At 41.1% G+C, this 16,232-nt stretch overlaps 2 long non-coding RNA genes across 2 annotated transcripts in view; one reads left to right on the top strand and one right to left on the bottom strand.

Annotated features, from left to right (window-relative positions):
* Positions 1-16,232, bottom strand: part of LOC104873147 — a 241,450-nt gene that overhangs the window by 160,826 nt on the left and 64,392 nt on the right. The gene's annotated exons all lie outside the window — the stretch shown is intronic.
* On the top strand, positions 20-13,598 carry LOC104873150. Its single transcript, XR_783378.3, has 4 exons — positions 20-111; positions 11,037-11,117; positions 11,370-11,666; positions 12,717-13,598. It is a non-coding gene; the product is annotated as an uncharacterized LOC104873150 (long non-coding RNA).

The following is a 16,232-nucleotide window of genomic DNA, read 5'->3' on the forward strand; positions in this document are numbered from 1 at the left end:
TCTCTGGTCCTTGTCCACGTGCACTCTTCCACTTGGATCCCAGTACCCCTGCTTCTCCACAAACTTTCTCTGAAGTCTCCTCCATGGATAGCAACCCTTCTACAAGTCCTTGTAAGTACTACTGGCGTAAGTTTTGGAGCCTTAAACATCTGCTGCCTAATGTGTCCCTCAACCGCTTCCTCTGCTGGGGCTTCGTATCCAGGTAGAGTGACACGGTGGGCCAGCTGGCATCTTCTTCAGCTTCTGGACCCCCACAATGGAAGGGACCCCTGTGTGTCACAGGAAGAAATTAATAAACACTAGTTCTTCTCTAAATGTCCACGGACATCCAAGTCTACGATGTTTCACATTGTCCATTTAACCTGGTCATGAAGGAGGTACCATAAAATGTAGCTGGGCCAGGGATATAGCTCAATGGGGCTGCTGCCTGCCTCGAAAGCATGAGGTCCCGAGTTCAATCCCCGGTAGCAAAAAAAAAAAAAAAGCAACATAAAATGTATCTTAAGGACTGATAGGAGCATTATTTTAAATTTTATCAGTTACCCTAGTAGGGACAATGGCACAAACTCTATAGCATATTTACCTCATTCATTACCAGCCTGTGGGATATGCGTACAGGAAGGCGGGTTATTAATAAAACATAGAATAAGTTAGTCAAAACTGCACAATAGCTTCTTGACCACAGCACAGTGTCATCCAGACAAGTACACAGTCAACACTACTAAAAGCAGGCATGCAAAACTACAGCCAACTCGTCAGTATCTTACCTGAAAAGCAAGACATCCCAGTAATGTGGCCTACACAGCAAACGTGAGAGATTTTCAATGTTGCCAAGGAACATGTGCCTTTCCATGCTTTAAAAAATATTTAGAGGGCTCAGCCAACTGTAAAGTGCTGGACCAAACAGTTGAGAAGGATGAAGAGGACAAAGTTTTAAGGGTCTTTAGCAGATACTCAGTAGGCTCTAGCAAGTGGGTTTTGAATGAACACATGTATGCATGTCAAATACACAGTTATCCATTTTTCATGACATTTCACCACTTTTAACCATAGAGATCAAAGAAAAGATATTCAATTACTTATGTCCCACCAGGAATATCCTCTTATGAGGATCCTACTTGCAGAATCTCCTCGTAGTTGTCAGCAATTTCTAAAGATGACATTAGTCAAGATTCAGGCCCACAAGCGCGCCACAGGAATCACTCCAAGGGAGAGGTTAAATCTCTTTTTGTTCCACTTAGTCTCCGACAGAAGTAGCATATGTTAACTGCAAGGGAGTGAGAAGAAGCACACAGTACAACAGGGTCCGCTCAGAGCTAGTGCAAAACTGAATCACATCCAGAAGAGTGCAGATTTAGTTATTCAACGGCACCGTGTTTGTTAGTTGGGTCTTACGCAAGCGGCAGGACTTGCAGGCTTTTACCGGCAAAGCAGAGCATGCTTGGCTGTGTTCTGCAGCCTTTTCATTTGCACTCAGGGAAAACTGCTTTCCTAGCCAGGCGTGGTGGTGCACACCTGTAATCCCAGCAACCAAGGAGGCTGAGTCAGGAGGATGGTGCCTGTGTTCCAGGCCAGCCTGGGCTACACAGTGGGATGAAGGCCAACCTGAACTGCACAGTGAGACCCTGTCTCAAAAAAACAAAGAGAAAAGAAAAGAACTACTTTCCTGTCGATACTGGATTAGGATATGATTATTTATGCCATAACAATATTGATAATAAGAGGTAATTCTAAAAATTAGAATTCACTTAATATTGAAGTGCATATTAACCTTAATTTGACTTTATTATATTTGTGGTTCTATTTCAAACCAACTTTGAAAACTTATGAGAATTTCTTAGAAAATAGCACTGAAATTACATTTGATAAACTAAATTTTTTAAAAATTAGAATTGAAATTTTAAATGTAAAAATCAAGCAAAATGAATGATCCTTAATCAAGTACTTGAATCAGTTGCTGAGCCATTATTATCTTTTAGATTGTGTCACTGGTGTCTTTTCTAAGAAGTGAGATTTTTTCCTAATAATGTGACTTTGTTTCTAATACAGTGGACCCTTGAGTTACGGCCAGCCTGACATATGAACAATGAGTTAGATCAGAATTTTAGTTTTAACCAAAAACAAACATTTGAGTTACGACCCAAACGTCAGCTTCTTGTGCTTTCAGATGGTCTCAGACACAGATTTAACCCTTAAATAGTTCTGGAAGGAACATGACGACATCTTTCCTGTGTGGGGTTCAATGAGAAATCCTGGGCCAGAGTCTCCCTGAGGACCCTGAGATCTGCCTGGGCACGGGAGCGAGACTTTGAAGGCTGTGGAGAGGACCCTGAGTCTTCACTGACCAACTTGAGTTCTAAGTCAAGGGTCTGCTGTATCTTCCTAAAATTGCCTCTAATCTTCTTAGAGTTACTATTTCATTACTAGTAAATTTGAAGTTTTGGGTAAGCATAAAGTCAAAAGTTCAGAAATGCCAGAAAGCCTTTTTAAAAATTAATTTTAAAACTTTTGATACATAAGCTCTAGATATCCAATTTGAAAATGCTCTTGTATTAAAAGATTTTTACACTCATTTTCAGCTTTGACTTAGAGTTTATGTATATCACAAATCTTTTCAAAAACTGAATTTATCTGTATTTATTATCGATGATGTGGTTATTCTGTTAAGTCAATAAAGCAAAATAGGGTATGTTCAGAATTTAATTTTATTCCAATTTTGTCCAATTGAAAACTCAAAGGATTTTCCTCACCACTCAGGTTCAAGTTACAGCCATAAAATTTCAGGTTTGAATCTGGAACAACATTTTCCGTCTAATCGCTCACCTGGTCTGTATTGCTACTTGTTCAATAGAAATGGTTTCACCATCTTTCAGTTTCCAAGATTTGCTTTAGTATTTCCTAAGGATCCAATACAAGCAAATGTGCTTTACATTTGATAATTTTAATATCTGAATAAATATTTCCCACAGATTATGAAAACACAGCAAAAATTTAGAGCATTCATTTGTCAAAAAAAAACAAACCTAAGACACATAAGCTACATTTCAGAAAAATATAAATATTTCTAACATGTAGCTAAACTTAAACGGCAATGAGAAAAGATAAGCAGGGCCACACTGAACATGTGTGTGTGTGTGTGTGTGTGTGTGTGTGTGTGTGTGTGTGTGTGTATCACCTTAGGATCAGTATCACCTTTGTCAAAAAATTGTTGTGATTTAATTATTCTAGTTCTGCATTTATAAAAATGTAAAGTTTGACAACTACAGTACCAAAGTGCAGTTGATTGGTGGAAAAATTGCAGATTGTGTGGAGGCAATTATTATGTGTGGGAGGGTCTCAAAAATAATGCCAACTACATTTTAGTTCATACTCTGTTCTCCAACAATGTGTAGTCTTCTTATCACCAAAAATTATTTTCAATGACTACTTTCTAAACTGAACTGATAATAACAATCACAGTAATGTCACACCTCACATCTAGCAGATGAAGTGTGAAAAATTTTACTTTCATTCCATGGACTGGATAACAAATTGGATCACGATTGGAAAGAACTGTTTCTTATATTGGAAACATGAGAGGATAATGAGGTAAATCAAGGATCATTAGCCGCATGCGAAGTCCATCTTTTGCTAATGGGGACCATACATTATCCACCATTGTTTCATTTGCTAGGTATCCACAGAAAAACTCAGAAATGAGAAGGAGCCAAATTAAATTTAGAACATTCATCTTTTGATTAGAAACTTGTTAGAAATAGAAATACTTTGGCCCTGGCCCAGATCAACTGAAAGAGGAACTCTGGAGTTGGATGCTAAAAGTAGTAAGAGAAAGTTTTACATGGAAAAATCAGATATTGATATCATCTCAAAGCATCACCTCATATTAATCACAAAGGCAAAATCTGAAACTTTATTATGGACAGGCCTGGCTGCTGCCTGCCTAACTGAGTGACCAGATTAAAATTACTAATGCAATTTTAACTTGCTCCTCTGGATCTCTTGCTCTAAGTTATGATATCAGTGTTTTACTCCATTTGTTGTGGCAACGAAATACTGGAGGTTGCGTATTTTATAAAGCAAAGAGGTTTATTTTGTCTCACAGTGCTGCAGTCCAGGTCTGGTAACCACATCTGATGAGGGCCTCTGTCATGTTACATATAGTACAGCAGGAAAGGAAGCAAGAGACCAGAAGGAGCGCCTCTGTCCTACCCATCTGCTCTTAAAGGAGCTGATCCACTCCATGAGAACTAGCGTATTCCTCTAGGTATCACCAGTCCCTTCCAGAGGGCAGACATGTCCCAGTCACTTCCAGTAAGCCGAGGTTGTTAAAGGTCCCTTCACTACTGAATAGCACTACTGACATCAGAGGCCAGGCTTCCAATGTGTAAACCTTTGGGGGACAAACCATATACAAGCCAGAGCAATCACTTATGTAATATTCCTGACCCCCCCAATGCAACGGAACCTCATAAGAAAACATCAAAGCCAGTGTGAGAGAAGTTCTACAAAGCAACTAGCTTGTAGCCTCCAAAAATGTCACGAAGTGAGAGATAAAGAATAACCAAGAAGGTAATTCTGAATTAAAGCAAACTGAAAGGTCCCTGATAACAACATGTAACATCAGTGCCTGAACTGGATATAATGTAGAAAAGTGAATCAGCATCTGCAAAAGACACTAGGGCAGTGGCAAAATATGAATACAATGTACAGATTAAATAACAGTACTAATATTAAACTTCCACATTTCAGAAAAAATGAAAAATGATTTTATTCTCAAACAATATGCATGTAAGTGTAGGAAGTTTTCAAGGGATAGTACATGACCAACTTCTTTGCCCCAAACAAAAACAAACAAAACAAAATTGCAGAGACAGAGACACAGAGGCTAAAATCTTGGTACAGAATGGGCAAAATAAAAATATCCTTTTTTATTATTTTGACAAACATTCTGAAAGTTTGAAGTTTTAATAAAACAAAGGCAAAAACAGAAAAAAATAAAAGCCGCATGAACAAAACTGAGCTGGGTTTTGTTTTTGTGCAGCTCTCTCCCCAGCGTCTCCTCCTCTCGCGTAGGAAGATCCGGCTGAGCTCTGAAACCACAGTACTCTCTCCTGGTCATGCAGCCCTCCTCCCAGCCATAGGATGGCGCGCCCTTTGCACTCGTGTATTACTGTGAGCCTGGAATGTTCTGACCTTCCTGTCACACGGGCAGGTCCTCCTCCTTTCACACCCACCCCAGCCATCCCTTCTGCGCAGTCTTCCCACCTCCCTTCCCCGCGGGGCCTCCCTCCCGAGCCACGGCACACACCGTACACTCCTTCACCTTAGTCCTGATACCACTGCCCCACTGTCCATCTTCCACGCACGACGGCGAGCGCTTCACTGTCATCGTCCTCAGATCCCAGCCCCTTGCAGTAGGAATTCATGAATGAACAGTTGAGCAAATACCCTCCGTGAAGCAAGCTACTGACATCAAACATTGTAGACCTCTCAGGCTATCTTTTGACAATTGGAAAGCTACCGAGTTACATTATTTCCATAATTTTTATTGAGCAGTTATTATCAGACCATATTTTATATCCACCTCTCTGTAGAGATGCTCACAGAAGTCTTAAAATATGCTGAATTGTGGTAAAAAGATGATTATTTTTCCACTTCCAGTCTACACTGATCGCCTCCTAACAACCAGAAGACTTGTAATCACCTTGCACCTTTCTGCAAGGGTTCTATTCGAAGCATATGGAAAGCAAGGGCCTCAGAGGAGCTGCAGCAGAGTGGAATCACACCACGAAGGAAAATAAGGACACAAAGGGTCTGAGAAGAGAGTCCGGGAGCGAGAATGTTGCTGGTGGCTGCCTGTGACACAAGGCAGGGGGAAGAATGAAAGGCCGTAAGGGAGAGAAGATCGAGACAAAGTTATCAGGGAGGAGACACTCTGGCTGAATGTGGCTATTTGTTAGGCATTTGCTGAGTGAGCACCTGCAAAGTGATGTGTATCTGGACAGTGAAACTCGGTGTACCTAAGATCCTCATTCATCTTTGCCAGAGATCTTCAGTGAGAAAATGACTTTCCTTAATGGCCAGCAGAGCAGACAGGCAGGGCTGAGAAGACACTGGCTTAGCAAGGGAGATGCTGGCAGTGGAAGGAAACAGGTTGCACATGGAGTCCCTCCTTGCCCCAAACGGGGTACCAGATGAGCAGATTTCAGCTAGTGGGGGCAGCTATGGCTAAGGGGAGGTTTTTTCAAACTTGTGACCATTCTTGTTGATCACGACTTGTGCTGTAGACCAGTTGCTAAATATTTTGGATATACCTGACAGAATACACAGGATAGTACAATATTATAATTGAGTAAGAGATCTGCACCAATGAATTTGGAAGAGACATTCATAAAGGGTACCATCTAGGAAGACAACCAATATAAAAGAGTCTAAACAAGGTTGCAGGCAGTGACTCTCCCTTGTGTCTTACGTTTCATCCAGTATAGGGATCAGGGTTGCTGAGTCGGATCAACCACCACCATATAGGCTTATCTTGCTGTTGCTTCATCCTTTACTTTTTTTACATGTTCTTTCATTCTTCTCCCCTCTCTCCCTCCCTTCTTCATACTAGGGATTGGACCTTGCGGTCTTGCAATGACATATATCCCAAGCCCCCTTTTCAATTTTTTATTTTGAAAGAGGGTCTCATTCAGTTGTCCGCCCTGGGCTCCCACTTGCAGTCCTCCTGTGGCAGCCTCCTGCAGTGCGCTGATAGCAGAGGTGCACATGGAGTTCTGTACGCTAACAACATGCTCCCTGACGATATTTAACAAATATTCAAATATCAGTGGGATTACGACTTAAAATTATGAGAACTTTTGAGTTGTAAGTTTTTCTTATGGCTTGTGTCTAGCTGTCCCCACAAAGCCTCATGTAGTCATAGGTAGTAAGGCTTCCCAGAGGTGGCTGGATGTAGAGTGTGTGATGATGGGATTAAGTGTGCGATCCTGGTTTAAGGATGTGTGACTACAGAATTAGTCCGCTGCTTGGTTTGGCGGCTCTTGGTGTGGAAAACGGGAAGGTCCGACCTGTGTGTGAGTGCTATGTGCCCTGAGGGCATACAGCCTGTATAAAATATAAGGGACAGATGAAGGGTGCTGGCCTCACTCGCCGCTTTGCTGCTTTGCCGCTTGCTACATCCCTGGCGTCTCCCTGCTACGTGCCATGAACTGTCTCTCCTCTGCGCTGCCCCTCTGCTATGCCAGCCTGCCTTGGAGTCACCCAGCTATGAACGGCAACTTCTCAAGAGACCTTTCCTCTTTTCATTTTGGGTGGCTACTATTTGTCTCAGCAATGAGAAAAGTAAGATGGTTAGACTTCTTAGACTCCAAAATACATTGAGTCAAGGAAACAAATTCTAAAGAGAAGAAAAATTCACTGTCAGGTGTGTCTAACCTTAGTCCACTGTTTTTTGGTTGTGTGTTTGTTTTGCTTTTTGCCCTTGTGTTATGAGTGAACGGGAATTGTTTTGGGCTACATAAAATATAAAATATAGTGATTGTGTGTAAGTAATGGCACTTCCTCTGTAGAATGTTTTGTTAAAAATTTAAACAATGATGGCAAAGGAACCAACAGGCCACAGGTTTATATACCTGCATAGATGAAGATAAGACAATGTAAAGTCTAAAAATTTCAAAATACATCCACGACTAAGAGCTCTACCTTAGAGTATTGGTTTGGTAGTTAGAAGGTCTAGGTATGGCCTTTGGGTCATTCACTGTCTTGCTGTATAGCTCAGAGTAAGTCAGTAAGCTATCTTTTTACACAATGAAAGTGATGGATAAGATCAAAGGCTGTCAAATATTCCACAAAAGGCCTCAAAATGTAAACAAGAATCCACTGGCAGTGTTCCGGATCCTCTGCTCTGTTATGCTGTGAACCAGAGCACTGTCCTTTGCTGTGATTAGTATGTAGCTGATCTGCCTTCTGTGTTATTGGAAAGGCTTTACTACTATAACTGAGCTTCCTCTGAGTCATTCAGGTTCCAAAAATACTTATATTTCTCAAACTGGAGTAGCCAGAACTAAAATCTGGTTAATCCATCAATGAAAGATTCACTTTATCCTCAAGATACAATTCCATAGCCTCCCATAACAATCTTTTCTAAATTGAATGAATGCTAACCTGTGTGTTTCCAAAAATTTGCCAGAAGGGTTCGTATTAACTTGTGTTTCTCTGGCAGAATTAAAAAAAAAAAGAAAATCTCGATTGCTCTTTTTTTAAAGTTTCAACCAATTAACAGCTAGGATTTCATGCAAGCAGAATCCAATTACTATGTTTAATACATTCATCAACTATAAATTTAATTAGAACATTCAGCAAATTGCCATCGCTGTGCCCAAAGCTGGCCGAGTGCCTTAAATACAACAAGGGAAGTCCGATTTGTAACATAGTCATGTTTTGTATCTTTAGGGACCTAAAACTGCAAGAAAAAAAAAAAAGTTAACAACATGTTTGTTCACTCTCAAGTAATTTGAGAATGTTGATCTTCTCCTGAGAGATTCAGGCCACCAACTGGCTTTTCCAGTGTCTGGAACAACTGTTCATTTTTCACATACATATTTATTTCTCTAGAGACCTGTATTTCCATAGCTCAGATATTCTCCCTTATTTTCTCATCATGGGCTCATTTCTTTATTAACTAACCTTGATGATGTTGGCTGCTCTTGGATATGAGAGTGACATTAGCTGCTATTTAAAGGTTCTGTCTCGTAGATATCTGATACAAGTCTCATTCTTTCATCCCTCGCTTATGACAGTCGTCATTAATCAATCACTAGACTTCCCCACTGCATTTCAGGTTCAGGACCCAAGGTCACTCTTATCTTTCTTTTCCTCAGACTCACTTGAAAACCTAAGACAGATACTTAATTCCTCCCCTACCTGGGCTTTTCCATTCCTCTTTTATTTCTACACTAAATCTAGAAATGGTTAGACAATTGTGGATGGTTAAGGTAAACTTCACGAGGTTAGTCGGAAGCAAGCAGAAATTAGTATATTTTTACAGCTCTAAACTAGCAGTATGCACTGCAATTAAACCTTTCTTTTTTCTTTTCCGAGCCCAATGCTCCTCCTACCACATTCTACAAACTTTCATTCTCCAAGAAAGCCCTTCTGCCTCCTGAAAGCTTAAATGCGGGCAATTACTTTATTGAGAGCAAGCCAACTGGGCAGAAATTACTTTTATTGTGTGCACCCAGCTCTCTCTCCACCTCGCCTCAGGCTAGGTGTTAATTACAGCCTTCAGAAGCAGCTACCAGGGTCTTAGGGCTCTGGGATTGCCTGAGTGGCTCATTGGAGCCCTGTGCTTCTTTCCAATTCCCACACCAACAGAGGGAGGGGAGGAATTCAATTCTGAGGTACGGCAAACGGTGCAGGGAGATGGTTTACCAAAAAAATGAGTGCAGGCTTCTCAGGCTGGTAAATCTGAGTTCCAACATGACCTCTGGTGCGTACTACTCCTGGGACACCAGCGAGTTCAAGTTCTTGTACAAATGGTATTAGTGACTACGTATTCCCACAGCATTGGTTCTCAAGTGAAATAATGATAACGAATTTAGGGTTTTCAATGAGTTATGCAGTACAAAATAATCATACGTTACATCTTACCAAATTATGTCAGCTTGCAACTTCAAATAAGGAGATTACAAGTTTTTGTTTGTTTGTTTGTTTGTTTGTTTGTTTGTTTGTTTGTTTGTTTGTTTGTTTGTTTGTTTGTTTTACTAAGCTGGTGCACCAAAGCATCAGTCATACCTGGGCACACCCCGGGAGTCCCCCTGGCTTTCAAATATTCTTATTTGATACAACAGAGGCACTCTACTTCGTAACCACCTCACATTCTACCTATTTGATCAATCCTCGGATACTTTTTCCTAAATTTGTACTTCTTCTGAAATTACAATGTGTCTTAAAATTGCTGTATACATTTACCATGATACCGCCTTGAAAAATTGCACTGCACTCCATAGAGCATTTAACAGTCATGTTTCAATTACGTAAGTAAAACAGTACTATTAAAAATTCATCATCTAAGAAGCGAGGAGAGGCATGGACGGCAGAAGTGTAAAGGACTTTGCTGTTTGCCTGGATTGTCAACGTACTTTCCCTTCGAACTTTTTACTTAAATCTTGGGTTTTGTGCCTTGATTTTTCATTGGCATCCTTACCATCTAAATACTCTTTTTTGTTTTGGTACTGGGGATTGATCTCGAGACCTTGTGCTAGCAAGGCAGGCGGTGGCACCACTGAGCTAAATCCTGAGCCCTACAACTACTGTTTTCTTCACTTCCTGTCTTCCAAGGCCTGGAAAAATTTTTCGTTTTACTGTACACATTCCCCAAGAGAAACAAAATGGACATGCGAATTTCAAGGCTCTGAATTGGAAACTGAGACTCAGGTGAGACAGCACGGCCCTTGTTCATAGTAATTTTCTTTCTTAGGTAAGTTTTAATTAATTCACATACACAATTTTATGGATGGGATATCTGTTGTATTTTAAAACATGGATACGCCATAGAATGTTCAAATCAGGGTAAAAATATTATTTCTTCAAACATTTATCACTTTTTAAAGCAGGAGATAGTTATTAATACGTGTATCACATGGGCACATGGGAATACTTGGCGAAGAATAACTCTAAGGAGTGGTTAAAATTTGGGTTTATACAGCATCTTTTGAACCAAAACAACAACAACAAAAAAGACAGTAAACTGCTGGAGATGAGACAAGCCAAAGGAAGAGGACTTTTGAGTTTACAGAGCAGTCAGTTTGGGAAGGTAAATAAAAGGCCGATTATGAGCTTGTTATAGGGATTACTTTCCCAGGGCGCATCGACTGCTAAGGGTCTAGCGTTGTGCGGTGTGATGAGCTTCTCCACAGGAACTTCCATGCGGTCCAAGCTGAGGTGGGACCCCACAGATGTGATTCTTCATCATGGCACAGAGCCTCGATTATAGAAATAGCTTCACTAATCAAGAAATGTCGTTGTCCCCATAGGAGTAACCTCAAGCACAGCACAGCGGGGAGAGCAGAGAGAAGCTGCCACAGAGGCCCTAGGGACATGAAAATGCTTATGAGGTAAGTGAAAGATGGTGATTTACCTCCTCCCACCATGGTTTCTCCTCCAGAGACCACCGGACTGTGTGAGCAGCTAAAACGTACCTGTACAACCTCTAATGAAGGTGTTGCCAGGTACTCAGACTCTGAGTCTTGAGTGGGAAGGCTGAGTCTACTTCTAACAGTATAAATGCTTCCCTTTGAAACATTTTAATTCCCTGATCTCACTTTATTGTATAATCCACTGTCGTACTTGTACATACTCGATTTCAGTGTGCACTGCTTACTATGGGAAAAGCCTGGCAGAAAAGGTTCTGGAAGACGCACCTCTGTACTGGAAAACGCTACTTTCCACTTAGGAGGCAATGAGATGAGCTACCACTTACGAGGAGAAAACGCCGCCTAGAAATGAACCACCAGAAAAGAATGTCTACTAACACAGCATATTCTGCCGGCTCCAGGACAGAGGGATGGGGCGGAGGCCACCCGCTCATAGAAAGGCATCCAGGAGTGAGAGTGAGCCTCCAGGCAGGAGTGGGGAAGAGATGGCCCCGCTAGGCCACACCCTCGGTGAGCCACCTCTTCTTACCGGGTCCCACCTCCTAACACGGGGGGGGGGTGAGGCTCGGAGGGGACCTCTAGCAATGAACCATAGCAGTGAAAAATCAAGGGTTCCTGCAATAGAGAGGAATTCGGGCAGTCAGGAGTAGAGGCTGTCTCCTCCCCGGCATGGAAACCAGTTTAAAGGGTATGATCTGTGGAGCTCTAAGAGGGCTGGACACATGGAGCACTGGATAAGGTAAGTACTTCCCAGCCTCTGGACATTTGCAGGGAAATAATTCATCCTTTCAGTGAAGAGCAGATCACACAGGGCGATGGGTCTGAGGAGGCAGATGTGTTAGTGAGAAGAATGGAAAGGCAAGGCTAAAAAGAGTGGCTTCCAAATGTTTCCACCTTGTATAATCAAACTCTTTCCCTCCCTGAGATCCCAAAATGTCTTCCTACTGCATCAACTCCAGAATCCAGAGGATATGACTTCTATGACAGTTATTAAGAATGTGGTAAGAAGGTGTTAGGGAATTGATCATGTTAAAGTGTGCTGTGACGCCGCCTCACAGGCTGCATTCTCCTGGTACATCCTGGCTCCTAAAATGACCTCATGCCCTTATCTCTGGTTTCCCTTCCCCCCAAGGCCGCGGTGGTCCAGGAAAGTCGAAACCTGTGTCTGCAGGACTGGGCCCATAAAAGCAATCTGGCCTGTGATAGGTTAAAAGTAACTCACTCCTCATAAATAAGCAATAGCCCACCCCAAAACTGATAAAAGGACCTTCCTTTCTTTGTTCTTCTCTCTCTCCTTCTGCTTCTTCTTCCTCCTCTCTCTCTCTCTCTCTGCCTTCCTGCCTCCTGCTCGCCTCCCTACAATAAAGATCTCCTGCCGGACCTCTCGGTGCGTGAGTGGCCCAATTGGGAAGGGGCACCTGAAAGGGCATGCGAACCCCCTTTCAGAAGGCCCCCCAGTCTGTCCATGGATCCTGAGCCTGAAAGACCTGTGCAGGTACCACTCTGACCTCCCATCTTGTCCCATTATGATCAGGATTCCCCTCTGCTCCTCTTCATTAGGGAAGGACTGCACCTTCTAGAAAATCAAGTGGAGCGGGAACAAGGACACAGATCTGCTGATTTGCATTCCAGGTACTTCACTGCACCGATTTCCCTAGCCCTGTTTCCCCATGTACCACCAGGATGGACATAAGGCTGCAACACAAAAAGAAAAAAAGCTGCTGAGGAGTGATAGATTAAAACATACATTTACCATCTTTGGCATTTCCACGAGATAAGAAAAGATTAGAAGAAATACTTGGAGTCTGACTGGCCAGGCGCTAGAGAACGCTGAAAACCTGAGGGAGGTCATTCCCATCATGAATGCTGGAGCTAAGATGGTGGTCTTGGATTGTGGTCCTTAGACTGTTGGTTGCTACGGTTCAGAGACCCTAACCACAGCACGGGCACAGTCTATCAAAAGGGACTGAGAAGATATTTGCAGAAAATCTTATAAAAACATCAGTAAGGCGATCAATCCACACTGTGTCAGATCTTGTTTACAGATCACTGCCTTCTCTCTCCTGGGTACAGGAGGAACCTCAAAATCTCTTCCCACACAGCCATACAGCAGCCATACCAAGATGTAAGAAATATCATATGAATCCGAACTCATTCGCTTGTCTGCACTCCATCTTCTGCGTCAGAAGGAAGAAGTGATTTTGAGCATAGCCTGCTGTTCTGTAAAATTTTCTTTCCAAGTGCAGCCCCTCTAAAAGGTACAGGCACTGGTATGCTTGGAGTAAGGAGTATCCAAAGGGAGAGTTTTAAAAAATGCCTCTTGGTTTTGGGCGTGTGTATGTGTGGTGCTAGGGATGGAATAGAAGACCTTTTGCATTGTAGGCAAGCATTCTGCCATGGAGCTAGATCTCAAATCGCAGCATAGTGTTTTGAAAGAACCTCATAATTTAACATGAAACTCAGGTTTTTCTATCTGTGGTTCTGTGTCACTTGTGTACTTCAATATTCCCGGTGATTTCCTCTAATAAAGATCTGACTGTGCCACACAATCAATCTAGGAAAAATGAATCTGACACTATTCAGTCTTCTGCCACTGTGAGAAGATGAAGTTACTAATTAGAAAGTCAAAGAAAGAAGAGTGTCACACAAACACACCATACGTGGGATGGGATCTTCTTCTTTACAGAGGAATAGCCTCTGTTAGACAGGCAGAGAGCATGATGTAAGGGCACAACCTCTTTCACCATATTTGCTGATGGCACGCACTGCGGGCATTAAAAATGAACTGTGGCACATACTTCTGTCAAAAATTAATGTGACCCGCAAACATTCTTGATAAAATAGTTCTAGCAGCCATAGTGGCCAGTTCCATTTGACATAAGCAAGAAGACCCACACACTGGAAAAATGATTACTATGATGGGTTAAAAATTAAAATATCTTGTGTTCTAGTCCCATGCTGGCCACTGACTTATTCTATACTAGGGACAAGGTTTTTTTTCCCCTCTCCAGGTACTAGCCATCTTAGTAGTAAATTGAAGACAAAAAAATCAGTAGTGTCTGTGTTAATACGATTGTGTTTTTCTTCTCCTGAAAGGGCTTTAACATCTCAGGAAAGCTTGCAAACCTAACTCACTGTCAAGGTCAGGGTGAAGTCTAAGAGAGGCAGTATTTCACTTTAGCTTTAACGTTACTTAAATCTATATCGCCAATGTGAAGCATACTAATCTTATATAAAATTGTCATCAGTTTATTCTATCCTGTTTTAACTCTATATCCCTCTGTCATTGTTAGGATTCCTCGGGGTAATCTTAGAAAACTTTTTAGAGATCCCGTGTCAAAACTGGAACTCTAGACTTTGCTCATTAGCTTTTTACTTTTTTTGAAACAATTTACACTCTAGGACGCTACCTGTTCCACAATGTTCCACAATCTCCACCCTTAAAAGGGCGCTTTTGTAACAGGACACCAATAAGCTGCCAGGTTCTTCCTCCATAATGAGTCTAAACTCTAAGTCATAGAAACTAGAGCCAATACACTGAAGGCTCTTCAGCAGAAGGTTTCACAGATACAGCATCTGGGTATGTTGTGTAATGTCCAAGAAGTGAGGGGCAGAAGGGTTCAAGAGAGCAAAACACATGAATGCATGTACCACAGGCTTGAGAGGAAGTCTGGGCATGAGCAGTCAAGAGCATGAAAGAAAAGACATCCCAGAGGAAAGGAAGGAGTGGAAGTATCCGCGTTTGCAGATTAATTGATCTTCTATATAGAAAACCCTAAAGGACACTCAGAAAACCTGTCAGATCTAATAAACTAATTCAGCAAGTAGCAGAATACAAAATTGATATGAAAACTTGGCAGCATTCTTATATGCTTATAGTGAACTATATGCAAAACAAGTCAAGAAAACCCCCTCATTGAAAACAGCTACAAAAAAATTTAAGAATACATTTACCAAGAAGATTAAACATCTCTATAAAGAAAAGTATAAAATACCCATGAAAGAAATTGAAATACTTGAACTATTAACTTATAAAGAAAAAAGGGCTCATTTTGCCTCACAAGTATGAAAGTTCTAGTTCAGGACCAAGAAGTTCTGTTTCTTTCAGCCTCTAATAAAAATAGAATTCAAAATTCATATGGAACTAAAAAGCACACCAGAAAGACAAAACAATCTCCAGTAAAAAGAATAAAGCTGCAGGCATAAGAACACGTGAGTTCAAACTATGCCGTAAAACAATATTAACTAGAAGTGTGACACTGACATAAAAGACACGTGGATTAATGGATAGAGAGAAATCTACACATTACTGATATTAAAAAGTTACAGGAACATAAAATTGGAAAAGGACAGATTCTTAAAAAGTGATGTTGGGAAAACTGCATATTCATATGTGTGAGACTAAAGCAGGATTCTTAACTATATAAAAATCAAATGGAAATGGATCGATGACAAATTCTAAAGAGGAGAACTGAAACTATGACAATACTGTAACAAAACATGGACACAAGGCTCCATGACACAGGTCTAGGCAAGAATTTTGGGGATAAAACTCAGAAGCAGCCAACGAAAGCAAATATAGACAGAATTCTGTCATGACAAGACACTTGCATACCACAAAGGTAACAAAGAATAGAGTGAAGGTACAATCTAAAGAATAGGAGACTATACCTTCAAAATACAACTGGGAAGAGGGTTAATATTAAAACATGCAGACAGCTTTAAAAAAAACCAACATAATAAAAATAGACATATTAAAAGATGGGCAAAAGTCCCGAACAGGCACTTCTCAGAAGAAGACATACAAATGGCCATAGACTTGTAAAAACACTCATCACTCATCAGCAGGAAATGTAAATCAAAATGATGATTTTGATTAAGATATTTCCTTACTCCTGTAAGAACACCAGTTATCAAAAAGTTAAAAAAAATAACAAGAGCTGGTGATAACATGAAGAAAAGGGAATTCTTATACACTATTTATTGGCCATTATTGAAAACTATAGACAGGTTCCTCAAAAAGAAAACATAACATAGAAACAGAACTGTGATATGATCCAGTAATTCCACTGTGAT

This window comes from Fukomys damarensis, unplaced genomic scaffold (assembly GCF_012274545.1).
Source record: "Fukomys damarensis isolate Sample0158 unplaced genomic scaffold, DMR_v1.0_HiC HiC_scaffold_9, whole genome shotgun sequence".
In the NCBI taxonomy this organism is placed as follows: Eukaryota; Metazoa; Chordata; class Mammalia; order Rodentia; family Bathyergidae; genus Fukomys; species Fukomys damarensis.